Raw genomic sequence first — 14,999 nt, 5'->3', positions numbered from 1 at the left:
GTGTCTCTGAGCAGAATAACAGCAGAGGGAAGATACTCTGAGATGCCCTGGACATGCAAGGGCTGACTGAAGGTCAGGTCCCACTTCCCTTTTTCAGGCCTGAGAGCACAGAGAACAGTGAAAACCATGTCAAAATACTCTCTGCTTAGGTTGTTAATAAAATGCTGTATTTCCTATACCATGCTTGAGATAACCTGAAGCCTCTGAAATTAATCTGTGTACCCTGTTGCTCCTCACAGCCAAGTAGCTCTTGCTGTGCCTATTTCTAATCACAGTTTAAATTTATATGCTTTGACTTAGCTCTTGCATTCACTGACACTTTTTTAAGACAGCTGTCATTTTTCTCCTCAATTTCTCTTAACATTATGAAGTAAATAAGGAAGAAGATATGGAGTAAGAATTAAAAAGATAAGGACTAGTTTTCTCCTTCCTTCTTTTTCTCTGATAGACACAAATAGAAGCAGAGGATTCAAATCACTTGTAATCCTGACAATGCTACTCCTCTATTTCCTCTTTCTCCTTTATTTGTGTGTCCCACCTGGGTTATGAATGGAAGCAGGAACCTCACTCATGCATGTCCTTCAGCAGCTTCCAAGGTCTCAGGCAAGAGCCAGAAGAATTTGTTGAATCTCTCTACATATCCACACTTCATTAGCATCAGTCTCAGGAAGGTGGGATGAAAGAGGGTAGACCTGAGCAATAATTTAGGAGCAGTAAGGAGCCCATCTGCCCCCAAGCTGGGGCCCAGCAGAGCAGGCAGAAATCACACCCTGCAGTGCCTCTAAGGCTTTCACACCCCTTTCTGTTTCCTGGTCCTTTCTGCATCAAACTTTAACAATACTCATGTTCCTAGTCAGATCCCAAATCATGCCTATGTGCCTTTTCTTGTTTTCTAACCAAAATATTTTATTGAAGTAATATTAGGAATAAAACCCACAGTTTTTGCAGCATGCTTAAGTTTCATTAAGAAAAATACCACCTTGTATTATTTCTTTTGCACTGTGTACTGCAAGCCCTGTGCTGTAATCTTAACTAATTTCAGAGGTCTGGGATTGTTCCTTTTAAGTGCCTGATTCCATCCTTGGCAAACTTTGTAGCTTTCAGACAGTCGTGACCACAGAAACTAAGTGCTTTGCGGCTGGGAAGATTTCTTCCCACAATTTGCAAGGTAGATTTTTGAGGTTATTGATGGATTAATTCCTTTGACACCTCCATGCTATAATGTGACAACTGTTAGAAAATACTAGCTTTATGGTGATGGCTGTAGTTTTGATACAAAACAAGAATTTGCCTGAAAGATTCTCACCTCCTCCATGTACTTTTAATTTAGTTATGAAATTTTACCATTCAGATTCATGGCTGAGACAAGCAATTTTGAAAGGACTAGAATGACTCCTGAGCAGCTTAAGGAGTTGACCTTGTCCTAGATATGGACTCTTGTCCATTATATGCCAGAGTCTGCTTGCATGATTAGCATAAGACTGGTTGGTTGACAAATCCTGTCTGAGGGTTACCTGTCCCCAATCTCTCATGATTCCTCTCTCCTAAAAGGTTAAAAAATGCCAAAGAACCTTCTCTTCCTCCAAACTGTTTTTAAAGTGACAATTAGAAAGCAAACTGAGATCTGTAGCATGTGACAGGGCACGAAGATGAATGACTCAGCTGGTGCAGACATGAGATTGGCAGGGGAGTCACTGCAGCAGGTCCCAGCCAGGGCTGTGGAGAGCCTGACCTCCCTCACATTGCTCCTACTGCCTGTGGAATTGTATGATCACAGCCTAACAGCATCCTCTCCAAAGAGGGACCCTGCTGCATGGCAAGTGCAGGTATCCTCTTTCAATAATGGAAAGCATTGGCATCTTCTATTCTGTGTGGAAAGGGTCAAAATATAGAATGAAGACTCATGTTGCCACTCCTCCTGTGCCATGCCCTTATTGCACTGGGCCTCTGCTGCCCCTCTGGTTTTCAGTGCTGACTGGGAGCATTCTGTGCAGAGTGAATCAGTGCCAGAGGTGGCAAACCCACCAGGGTGAGGTCCTCAAGGGCAGGTGGCAGTGCTGCTGCCTCCAGGTGTATTGTGGAAGCTAATGCTGTGCTTTTCATCAAAATAAGAGAATTGGGAAAGCACAGCTAAGGCAGGCTCTATTCTGATGAACACTGTGCTAAAACAGATGTACACTAAATAAGAAGTTTGTTTGTTTGTTGAGTGAATAGATTACACTGGTCTCAAATAGCACTCATTGTCCCCAGAAGAACCAGTCCATTTGGATGGGAAAAAATTCTGCTATTCCTAATTCTGAGTTTTCTGAACAGGAGATTCCCAGCTGTAATTCATAATTATTGAAGTTTTGATAGCATACCAAAGTCTTTTGAGCAACAAAATCAGGTGTGGTCATTTTTTAAAAATAGAAGCAGTTAAAAAAGAGAGTAGGGAGTGAATACATCATCACTTGAAATCTTTAAATCAAGATTTAATCATTGACTGCCTTTATAAAATATATATTTTTGCATCATCCAATATTGTGATGATAGATGCAGGAGCCACAGAGAGGATTTCTGTAACTGAGGTTATGCAGAAGGTCAAATGAGATGGCCATAATGATCCCTTCTGGTCTTAACCTATCAATCAAAGGGCATTAAATTTTACTCACTCAGCTGGACATGTGATTATGCAAAATAGAAGTACAAGGATTTTCCTTCTTGTAAAGGGAGAACCTGGAAAGAATAATAACCCTGGGATAAAAATACCATACTGACCTCCTTTCAGAGCATCTACAAAGTTACAGGGGGTCCTCTTAAGGTTAGCACAAGTCTCCTGGTTATTCCAGATGAGATGAATGCTTAGAATGGAGTAGATTATGAATATATAATTTATTCTATGACCTGAAATAACTTTTTTTTTGATATTTGGAAACCCTTCTGCATTTAGCTGCAAGATGGACAATGAAAGGTTTTTGTGGAGTTGCTGAAGTATTTTAATGAAGTTGATCCTCATATTTTAGTTGTGATATTAGTCTATGCATTTTATAGCAGCATATTGTAAAAGGGACCATCTGTGATGCTTTTGTCTCATTAATACCCTCAAAACCCTTTTTCCTTTCACTGCACTGTAAAACAGTGCCTGGTCTCTGTTGGATGTCTGGCTCTAGAAATTTGGATTAAGTGCTCCCCATGCTAAGATGCAAGAAACAGAAAACAAGCATATTCAGTTTGTCTGTTGGCTGAAACTGCTTTTAAAAGCAGAGGGATGTGTGGGTGGAGGATGTGAGAAGGAGATTTTGTGCTGGCATATACATGTGTAAACAGATATTCAATGATTTGTAAAGAGCTGAGCTGTACAACACCCAAGAACTATACAGTCTTTCCCCAAACCTCCAATGTTTGAAAGCTGCTGGGTTCAGCTCCTGACAATTATTTTCATCACTAGGGCCACAGACCACGGGTTTTTTAGACTGTCTTTCTATCAGTAAAATTGATTGGCAGCCGTTGATTAGACAGTCATGTGAGCCACTGCTGACAGTGGCCAGCAGGAGACAGGAATCACCAGTGCCCACAAGCACATCCTAAATTGTACTGTCAGTCAGATGGCCAAAGGCTTCAGTGCTTCTTCTGCTAGACTCTGAAAGGAGAATGGTGTTTGTAGAAGGTGAAGTTGTCCTGGAAGTCTCAAAAACATCTCAATTTTATTTTTGTCTTGCTCTGCTATACTAGTTTAGTCTTCTTGGGCTTTGATGTTATATCTAGCACTGCTTGTCAAAGGAGAGGGTTTCCATTACATAATTTCTGTGTCAAGATGGGTCTTTCCAGTGATTGACACTGTTCAAGAAAACCTGTATTAATGTGATTTTAAGGATTTTATGAGTTTTTATGAGTTTTTTCACAGAGAAATTATGCATTCTGTTGGGGAACAGGATTTCCTGCATCACTCCAGCTGCTCAGCAAGATTCACAGTGCAAAAGTTAGCCATCTGTAATTCTGTTCTCTCATGTATTTCCTAGATCTAAGTCAAGAATGGAAGATGGAACCTCGACAGTTCTTCCTAGGAGTGAGTGCTGTGGACCTGTGAGATAATCACAGTCCAGGCAGAATGAAACTTCTCTTGTGGCTCTTTGGCTCTGATGGGGTTTCTGTGGAGGTGGAAATAACAGCAGATGTAGCTTGAACACCCTTGGTGGCTGACTGGGAACTACGGCAGGACTGGAGGGAGGGGAGGCCTGAGTAAAAGAGATGAGAGGAAGTGGTAACCTGCCAGAAGGACCAAGAAAGAAAGCTGTTGATTCACTGAGAATCTCCTTACTTGGGAGCAAAACAATATATAAATACCAGGGATGGTTAGTGAAGAGGGGAAGCTGAGGGGAAAATGCCAGGGAATTCTGATTAAATTCTGAAGGGCATCACAGAAAGCTGAAAAGCACCCTGGCCTCACACATTGGGGACCTACAATATCACAGACTCATGTAAATCTTTTTTGGGTGATTTTACTTTTATTTTCCGTTGGGAGTTTTCACTGTCAAAACTGTAGCTGGCGAAAGATTTTTGGAAGATTCTTGGAGTGCATTGACAGAGTACACTTTCTCTCTTTTGCTTTCAAATCAGACTCTGAAACGCTAGTCTCAGAGTCTATTATTAATTCTTGATGTCACTAAGAGATGTCTTCTCTGTCTGTGATGCACTGACATTTATTTTATGAGGCACTGACACGATCAGAGCTTTGATTTGATTTCCTAGCCAATATGCTTGGCCCAAGATTCCCAGGACTTATGTTCAAAGTTAGCTCTTTAAGTTCCTGTTTCATAATAAAATGAAGTAATTTCTTGACAGTTCAAGGCCCAGTTTGGCAGCTTTCAGCTTCTCAGGTCTTCCTTTGGCCAGGCCACTTGCTTCAGTGCCCAGGAAGATTATTGACAACTCTTGGCCTTCCTCTCAAGAAGAGCCCTTCAGCACAGCTCCACACAGAGCCAAGGCTGAACGAGCCAGACTGGAACTGTGAGGGATCTAAAGCTCAGCAGAACCTGCCCTCCACGAAAACCCCATGTATTCTTCTATGCAGTCATCCTCAAAAACATCTTCAAACTTTTCAGTTCAGTCTGGTCTGCCTTTCAAGGGGCCAGATTTGATACCTGCACATCGTTTGGGTGACCTGGTTCCTCTACCTGCACTGATAGACTCTTGAAGAACGTGTGATGTTTTCACTGGGAGGAAGGAGCAAATGAGGAGAGTAACTAGGCTAGATGAGGCTAGAAAAATATACTTCTTACCCTTCAGACTGAAATACTGCAGCTCTTTCTGAACTCTTGGCCTTTTTCACACTGAGATGTTTACAAAGCATCACAAGTTTTTACTCTTTAGATCTCTAGTGCCTTTAAGAGGTGCACTTTACACCAAATACAAAGGACCTCAGAATCAGAGCTTACATATTTAACCTGGATGTGCAGAAGGAGACTGCTCCACTGCTCATGCCTCAGTGCATTAACTAATCTTTAAAGAACAGGGATTAAGGGGAAGCTTTGCCCATGAACAGGTTAGCCCTGGCTGTCGAGCACAGGCTGCACAAACTCATTCAGATTCCTCAGGGGTGTGTAGTGCTGATCACTGTCCAGAGACAGGACACTGGATTAAATGGAGCATAGGTGTGACCCAGGGCCACAATTTTCAGGTAAATTTCCGCTGCAAAATGATACTATTTTCTTGGGGTATTTTAATGAGGGTTTTTGGTGGTTTTGTTTTTTTTTTTTTTTTTTTTTTTTTTTCCTATTCCTTCCATGTGCATTATTAGTTGTTCTTTCTGTTGATATATTGATACTTGTGTGTAGTAAGTTGAACAAGATGGATTTTTTTTCCTCCTCTTTTATAGTCAGTGCTCATCTTTTCCCTGGCTCTGTCTAGGAGCCTCTTCAACCAGGAGAGGCAGAAGAAAATGAGTGTGTCTGTGTCAGGAGGGCTGGAGAGAGGAATCCACCAGTACATTGGAAAGGCTGATCAATCTTCATGAGTTCTTTTACCTCAGTTCAAGTTTTATTTAGACATTGCAATACTGTTCAGCTGCAAAGGGAGAACTGCCATTACTTTTTTGCTATCAGCATTAGAAATAATATTATTTAATGTGGGCAACCCCTGTACATGTTCTTCTCTTTGTCATTTAAGTTTCTAAAACACAGCAAGGGAAAATTGTTTCCAGTGTTAAATAGAATGTATCTGACAGTGCTATTAGAATCATAGGATGGTTTTCTTTCAGAAAAGACTTTCAAGATCATCAAACCCAACTGTTAGCACTGCTCTGCCAAATCCACCACTAAACCGTGTTCCTAAGCAGCACATATGGTTTTTATCTATCTTTTCCTACATTGATACAGATATATATGACTTCCACTATAAGGTTTCCAGCATCGGCACCACCTGAGAGCTCTTTGCAACTGCAGCTTATGCATTTTGCAGTAAAATTCCTCTCCTCTCCTCTCTTCCCTCCTCTTCCTCCGCCCCCAGAGGACTGACAGGCTTTCTACTGACAAATGTTGAGTGTAGCTCGTGAGGATTTAGCATGTCAGGCTGTGACTACACAGCTTAGGTTTCTATTCTTATGCAATGGCTTAGAGGGCAGTGCTTTGCCACATAATTACAGAGCCACTCTCTGTTAGGACCAGGAGTTTTGTTTGGATGCTTCTTTCCATACCAACTGTTTGCCTCCTGCCCACTTAGGACTCCTCCCTGACACTTTTACTTGTTTATTAGCTTCTTTTTGTGCCCTTGTGTCATCTGGTTTCTGGTTTTCTTCCCTTTCCTATGCCACACATCTGTTTATTTCAGAGGTGAGGGGTCTGACTGAGTCGTGCCTGCACGGATTCCTATGCAGTACAAAGCACTTGCTGTTTGTTGCACCATCAGAAGAGGTAAGAAGAGATTCCTGAAGCTGCCTGCTAGTTCTCTCGGGTTTTTCACTCTCTATCTTTTTTTTTTTTTTTTTTCCCCTTTTTTCCTTTTTTTTTTTTTTTTTTTTCCTGGTGTGTGCACGCTGCTTGTCTCACAAGCCGTGCAGGCTCTGCCATCTAGAGCACTTTGTGAGATCACTCCACTTTGCTGTTTTTCCTCCTTCCCTCCCTGCGTGGCTGTGTGTGTCTGTGTCTCCCTGCCTCTCTCCCCCCGCAGTCCAGCTCAGCCCCCCACCCCAGCACACACTGAACCTGGGCTTGCTTGTATGAACTTGGACTTGCAGTACTGAAATGCATGTCTTACCCTGGGATGCACTAGGATCAGAATGCTCAAAAAGCCTGCAGCCTGCTTAGTCCTCCAAGACTGGGTTTTTTAAATCATACAGGAAAAGAACAAGTTATTCACTTTTTAAAATTATCTTTCTTTTTCTTTTTTTTTTTCTCCTTTCCTTTTTTTGTGCTTGGATATTACTGAACAAGGAGTCTCAGGGATTGACACGCTCGGACTTCACTGAATCAGGCTGCATCTGACAAGCAATCTTGTCTGCATTTTGGTGTGCTAGAGATCAACTGGGATTTTTCTGATTCTATTTTCTTTTGAAAAAAGGATGCATGGAATAGAAAGAAGGTCTAAGTGCCTCTCTGAGACTATTTTACCAAACCTGGGATAAATGTTACTTCTCAAAGGTAAGTGCAAGGTTTTTTTTCCTATGTAGTATGTACTGTGTAGTTATAAAAAAAACTATATATAGATATGTACCCAAAACATTTTATAGACACCTGCCTCTGATGGCAAAAAATGTCTCAGTCATGCATCTTAAAGCATTGGAGAAATATATAACTTTACCTCCCATTTTCATGTTAGCTTAGATAGGATTTTTCATGTAGAGTGATGGATCTCAGTTTGGTTTCTGCCTATCATGGTATGAAAATGCACCTTAAAACCAGTTTTTTTAAGAGTCGATAGGAATTTTTATGATAGTCCTTAAACAGGGATTGGAAAGATGCTTAAAAGAAAGGATAATAATTTGGTTTCTAATAAAGGAAGAATTGAGGAATAGAGTAAAGCTGTGAAAGCAGTTTCAGCTTTCTGAGGAATTAGTAAGTCCTACAAAGCTTAGGAAGAACTTTGCTGGACAGATCAACTCTGCTGTGTATAAAACCAGAGGGTAAAAGTGTGAGAACCCTGGCAAATGTCATTTTAAGAAACAGAAGGCACAGGAGCAGCTAGGGAAGGGAAGGGAGTGAGGGATGTGGAGGGGCAGTGGGCACCCAGTTCAGTGCCTGCTGTTGCAGACAGAGGATTTGTTCTTGGTAGGGCGATGCCACTGGTGATGGGTGCCCAGAACTGGCCAGGTGGGCTTGTGGGGGATGGGGTGCACAAACAGGTATCTGCTATGTCATTTCTGTCTGACGTCAGCAGACATATATGCTCTCAGCAAGACTAAATGTACTGAGAATTGGGCTGGGGGAAGCATCTAAGTGGCAGCACAGTACAAGATACAGCAAAATGGAAACTGAGTCTCTGACTTGCATGGGCATATGCACATGTTTGGGGCACAAAGCAAGTGAGTGACTGAATAAAAGAAAGGAACTAATGGGGTAAAAAAAAAATTGGCAGTGAAGTCAACAAGTCCCAGCATGGTAGATCAGTAACTGGAAATGTAAAATGGTCAGTTGGGGTAGTGTATGTAAGGAAGGGTTCTTGAACTGGGTAACTCCTGCCTACACAGAAGAGATGAGTAATAGTGATTTAAAGCAAGAATATTTTTTTTCTTTTCAGACTGCCTGATCCAGTATTTTTGGGCAGTGCCATGGAGATATTAAGAGAAATAAGGTTTATCTATTCCATCTTTGGGATTACTATGACAGAAAAACTCTTTTGATGAGAAGAGAGAGGGAAACAGTAAGTGTCGCTTAAGTCTATAAAGTCACAGTTAATTAAATTGACACTTCTTAACTTTATAATACAATGTTCAGCATGGGTAAGTCCAGCAGCACAATTGTCAAGGGGATTTTCTGTTCCTTCAGAAAGAGGAAACATTCCCATGCAGGGGATCAATTTCTTATTGGACCTTGCTGCGTACAGAGGCTGTACTAAGGCAAATTTAGGCTTGTGATGAGAAAAAAGAGAGACCAAGAATTCCTTCCACTCTAGCCGTGTTTCAGGCTGGTTGCAGTCTCCTTGTTTACAGCCTGCTGTGTGTCAGTGGTGAGTTTGCACTGCCCACAGATCACCACTTGAGCACTACAGAGTGCTTGTCGCGCTCTGCTCGGAGCTGCCGCGCCAGCGAGGGCTCCACACCTTCCTGGGGCTGCTTCTAACTCTCAGGGAGAGAGGGATGCAAAAAACAAGCAATGCCAGGAGACAGTTAGCAAAAATTCATGCTATTTTAACCCATGAAACCCACCAAAGGTTTGCAGCACCTCTTGGATCAGAGGCAGTGTCTGCTCTGCTCCCCCAGCACAGCTCTGGTTTCTTTAGGGTGGCTCTGGACCAGGTGTCCCCAGTATCTGGCTGTGTAGGGCAGTGGCAGGCAGGCAAGCTGGCTCCCCTTGGTGCACCCCAAGAGCTGAGAAATGTGACCCAGCCTCAGAGCCCCTGTTTGCTGCTGCTCTCTGCCCCATGCTACACTTCTCAGCTTCGGTGCTTCTTGCTTAAATTTACAATTGGGCCATTACTGACCATTGGGAAGTACAAATGGCATGTGTAGCCTTGCCCCCTAGCCTCCACTCTGACTGACAGCTCCCAGCAATCCCAGTCAGAGTGCTTCTGCTCCCCTCTTTGCTGAGGAATCTGACCACTGACTCAAGTTTGCAATGTAATGATTAGAGACCCACCTGATCCTGATCCGCCCCCTCCCCCCACTCCTTTTTTTTTTTTTTTTTTTTTTTTTTTTTTTGTACTTGTGGGCAAAAAGCATAACGGGAGGCTGATTCAAAATTATCGAGGTTTAACCGGCAGTAGGTGGGAATATTCTTCAAGTGACTTGACTCCCTGCTGAGGGGCTGTGGACTGAAAGCCCTTGAGGCTGCATTTGCTACCCACCCTCACAGAGGGGAGGCAGGGGATGATGACAGCGCCTGTTCACTCCCAAATCCCATTTTGCATTGCTAATGCATTTCTGCCTTGACCTACAAAGATCACCTGTGGGAGAAGAGGGGTAATTTGTTCCAACAGTGTGCTCAGTCTCTTTTTTTTCTGGCCTGGGCACTCAGCCTTACTTTCTTCATGTTTGTCCTAGTGTGCTGTCATGGGGTTGTTTTTGTGGAGAGCCTAATTATCTCCTAGGTGCTGAACTGAAAAGCAGTAACACTCTTTTTGAAGGAAGATATCTGTGGCTCCTTCAAACCAGTCCAGATGACTCTGGAATTTACTGCCCAACACCAAATAGGCCATTGCTTGTATTCCCTTTCCCTCCTTTGCTTTTACCATGCAGAATTTGACTGTAGCCACTAAGGATCTCACCAAGGGCTGGGATTTATTCTGTCAGTGTCCAGAGGCCACATGTGCTTGCAAGGGGCTGAACAGCTCCCAGTTATCAACTGAAACTTGTGACAAAAGGCAAGGTTTCATCTGAGTGCACTGGAATAACAACAAACCCACAAATGACAAATCAGTGTGATGCCGTGCTGCAGTGAAGGGCCAGCTGTTTGTCTCTGCCCAACTCAGCTCCACTGGGAGGCAGAGAGAGAGGAAAGCCTGTAAGTGACACTTTTTATTCTAGGAACTCCTGCATGGGTCAGTGATGAACGTTGGCATGAAATTAACATATGTAAATATGTCATTAGATGGCCCACAATGATGTGACATGGAAGACTGGGGAAAGATTGTGTTATTTAGAACTATTTCTGCATCCTGGATCAGCAATTGTCACCCTACTTCAGGATATTTATATGACATTGTTGCTGATTTTTCTCTCTTCCTGTCATTTTCTTTGCCTTACCCATGATATGGGTCTGTGATGATATCCTCATCTTTATGGAAAAACATGGGTGGCAAATCCAGGATACCAACTTCAGCATATAAAATGAGCAGCAGCAGTAAAAGTCAGAAAACATCTTTTCAGTTAAAAAAAAAAAACTGCTCTGAAAACATGGGAGAAAAGAGAAGATGTGCTGTCAGGGTCTGCCCCCATGCAGAATCACTATTGACCTATATAGAAGGCAGAGCTGAGTGGGAGTTTTCCAGTATAAATGTTTTTGTTTTTGTGCAGGAAATAATATTTTTAACAGACAGAAACATGATTGGGAAATGATCAATCTTACAAATTTCTTGACTAAAAAACTGTAGGGGCAAAATTTCTAGAATACCTTATCTTACATAATTTCTGGAAGAGAAATTTTATTATTTCCTTCCAGTTCATTCATTTTGTATGAAAACTGAAAATAATTCACATGAAACTTGATGGTAAAATCCCATTCTGCTAAAGGACAAGCAAATCTCTGAGTTGAACTGGAATTAAACATTTCTGGCTCATTAGAAGGCTTGCAGCATACCTTCAGTTTGGGACAAGGAAACTGTAGATATTGTCATTTTGACTCAAGGGACCAGAAAACTTTTGCCTGCCAAGCCTTACCTGGAAACCAATTTATTTCACCCAAAGGGATTATTCTAGGGGTATCTTGGCAACAAGTGCTGTGAAGTATCAAGGCCTCTGAGAGGTTGCTCTTGAAATCATTTCTCCAGCTATGGAAAACTTATGCACTGAGAGGATATGGCAGCTGAAAAACAGCAGGTAGGAAGGGATAACTGCAGCGATAATATAAGCAGCATTATAATATAATGGAGCATTTAGGAGGCTTCTGCTAATCACAACTCAAGAAGAAACAGGTCTCTAATCCTCTGGCAGATCTGCTGCCACTGTGGGTTGCGGAAAGAGGTGAGGTAAGGAGAGGGTCTTGGAATAGCAATAAATCCAGGGTCCTGGACAATGGTTGGTCAGAAGGTGGGAGGTAGGGCTGGTGATCCCAGTGCATAGCAAGTCAGGTTCTGAGCAGGACAGAAGCTGGATTAAGGATAAAATCAAGAGAAAGCACACGATGTCTGCAAGCATCATGTCTATTTTAATAGAGCTGATGTTGCAGTGAAAATCCTGGAAAGCACGTGTGTGGCACTGGTGCAGAAAATCACCAGTGTGACTCTTCCTGGAGCCAGAAGAGGTAGGGCATAGATCTTTATGTGCAGGACTCAGACAAATTGCTGCAGTTGTCCACTTGGGACTGTAGAGTTTGAGCTGACTTGGGTGGGAGAAGGAAGGACTATGAAAAACCTAAATCTAATCAAGTCACGTGGATTGTGGTGACCAGGCACGACTGAGGCTGGAGATGATACATGCATTGGTGGAGAAGTAAGGAATTTTTATTCTTCAGCCTCTAGAGGAGCAATTTGCTTTAACAGGCTGAGGAGTAAGGGGGCTCAAAATGGCACCAGTTACCTTTTGTCATGTCTAAGCTTCTCAGAAAAGCTTTAGTGTACATGTCTGTCAGAATGAGTAATCCTCCTTTTGTTAGAGTCTAAAGATAAAAACTAAGAACAGGAGAGGAAAAGAGGATGTCTTAAACATGCCACATCCTCTGCTGCAGTGGCAGGATGGATAGGCTGTGATATCAGCAAGAGAGCAGCACCTGTATGGGTGCTAGAAAGGAAGAATTGGCTGCAGCAGGATTTATATTAGATCCCTCAGTTAACAGACTAAAAAATCTATCTGCCCTTTCAGTACAGAATGAAAACAATGAGCAGTCAAATGGCAAAAGGAAAAGTCAAGACAAAAAAGTGCCTGTCATGGCTTGTTCAGCATTCCCTGTCTGGTTTAAAAGTAGCCAACAACAAATGTCTGTCTCCTTAGAGATAAATATCAAACCTTCCCAATCATTTCAGCTGACATTTGGTCTCATTCCCTTTGTGAATATTCCTGTGAATTGGTAAACACGTGATATTTAGAAAGCTCTGCATGGTTTGAGTGTGAAACAAGTGCACTAAACTAAGAAAGAGAAAGGCCAAACTGATTGATAGAAAACAAATTATCTGGACTGAGACCATTTTGTTGGTTTCCTAAATTGAGGAGTAGTTGGCATTTTGTATGAGTTATCTTCAGTGTAAGTGAATGTTATCACTGCAGCTGGCGGATATTTACTGTATATTGGTTATTAAATAAGGGTACAACATTGATTACTTGCTCTCCAAACTATTGACTGTACCTTCTCCCTGTTGTCCCTGTTGTCAGGTCAGATAACTTATCTCCTCTGGAAATGTTCAGTAAAAAAATGGGAAAATGTGTTTGTTCCCAGAAACTCTCATGGAGAAGAGGATCAAGTGGTTTTGGTTTTTTTCTGGTTTAGGTTTGTTGTGTTTTTTTTTTTTTTTTGTTTTGTTTTTTTTGTTTGTTTTTTTTGGTTTTTTTTTTTTGTTTGTTTGTTTGTTTGTTTTGTTTTGTTTTTTTTTTGTTTTTTTTTTTTTGTTTGTTTTTTTGGTTTTTTTTTTTTTTTTGGGTTTTTTTTTTTTTGGGGTTTTTTTTTGTTTGGTTTGGGTTTTTTTTTTTTTTCATATAATCAAAATATCTTTAAATTATCCTTGAAAATTGACAAATTCCTCTGTGAGATATGGGAGTATTCACTAATCCCATTTCACATGAGCAAGTATCCCAATGAGCCATGAATGCTTCAGCTGACACCCACTTTGGAAGGACAGTGTGACCTTTCCTTATTAGCACAGCTACATCTTCTGTTCAGGCTCCTCAGATGCATTTTGACAGTGAAACCTTCTTGAGATGAGGGGGAAGCTCTTCACAGCCATACTGTGTGCCCAGGAGTGTCACAGAGGATGAGCTTCCCCTGTCCATGGTTCCCATCACCCTGCCCTGGCTGGTGGGAGAAGTTTCAGGGCCATCAATTAATAATGTTTTCTGCCAGATCCAGGGGTGGCTCCATGTGGACTGGAGAGAATTGGTCACTGGCAGAGAGTCAGGGCAGAGAAGCTGAAACTCAGCCTGATGGATATCCATGAGAGCAAATATCCTGAGAGCAAAGGGAGTAACACTGGGAGAAAAACTGCAGAAACTTGAGTAGGATGAGGGGGGAGACAGAGAGTAAAATCAGCTGTGGTAAAGCTAAGAAGATGTTTCTGTCTCTTCAGTTATTTGCATGACCCATTTTGCCACAGAGTACCAGGCTAGGCTAAAGACAAATTTATGATGAGGGTTTTTGGTCACACTGTGCATAGCTCTCTCAGCCATTTGAGGTAGTTTTATTTTTCCCATCTAACCTGTTTTAGCCTTTTGGTGAACAGGAGAAAATGTACTCAAGCCCTTTGTTCATTTGTTTCTGTTGTCTCACTCTTTAACCTCCCTGGATCAGTGTGTTGAATGGAGCAGCTTTATTTGTATTTTTCCTCAGGACTGAACACAAAGAGTTTCTTATCATCAGCTAATACTTATAACCACTCATTTCCTAGTAGAACCTAGCAACAAGCTTTCAAGTTAGTGTGAGAGACCCTCTAAAATATACCAGGTCCCTCTTCTTATGATATCTTTTCCAGAGAGAGTGCAACTGGTGGGCTGAGATCTTTCCCTTTTGTGCTGGATGTCTATTGGCTGCATTTCATGATCATCTTAGTATTTTTACTTACCTCTTTTAAAACTTCTAAATTTGTGTAATGCTGTGGGCAGCAAAACAAAGGTCTGTGATGACCTTGTGGGTCTGTGTCTCACAAAACTTCACTACATTTCGGATTGTGCCAAGAAAGGCAAGAAATCCATCCTCCTGTAGGAAGGCTGAGATAGGACATGGTGAATTTCTGTGCACTGGTGACTTCTATCCTATGTCAGTGTCCTACTGCAGAATGGAAAAATCAAAGTTATGCCACATTCTATCTCAACTCTGGGATTTGCATTTAAAAATAAATAATGCCCTCGGGCCAAGTAACAGCTGCTGCAGCTCTTTCCAGCACAGCTCATTGATCTTGTCCTCTCGTCTGACATATCCTGCTACTCCCATGGTGCTGGAGTTAGCATTAAATCACAGAGATCATGTAGTGACCTAACTGAAACTGAGACCTAATTGGGGTAGACTGTG

The 14,999-nt window shown here is 41.9% G+C and overlaps 1 protein-coding gene across 2 annotated transcripts in view; it reads left to right on the top strand.

The window, feature by feature from the left end:
• Positions 1-14,999, top strand: part of LRFN2 (leucine rich repeat and fibronectin type III domain containing 2) — a 237,534-nt gene that overhangs the window by 102,254 nt on the left and 120,281 nt on the right. Inside the window, exons 1-2 of one of the 2 annotated variants that reach the window (XM_056487603.1) lie at positions 6,490-6,887; positions 7,407-7,613. The exons of the other annotated variant lie outside the window; for it this stretch is intronic. The gene's annotated coding sequence lies outside the window, so the exon portion shown is untranslated. Of the gene's footprint in view, positions 1-6,489; positions 6,888-7,406; positions 7,614-14,999 lie in introns of those variants that run through there. 2 annotated transcript variants of the gene reach the window in all.

This window comes from Oenanthe melanoleuca, chromosome 3 (assembly GCF_029582105.1).
Source record: "Oenanthe melanoleuca isolate GR-GAL-2019-014 chromosome 3, OMel1.0, whole genome shotgun sequence".
NCBI lineage: Eukaryota > Metazoa > Chordata > Aves > Passeriformes > Muscicapidae > Oenanthe > Oenanthe melanoleuca.
This window is presented reverse-complemented; position numbering and strand designations above follow the sequence as displayed.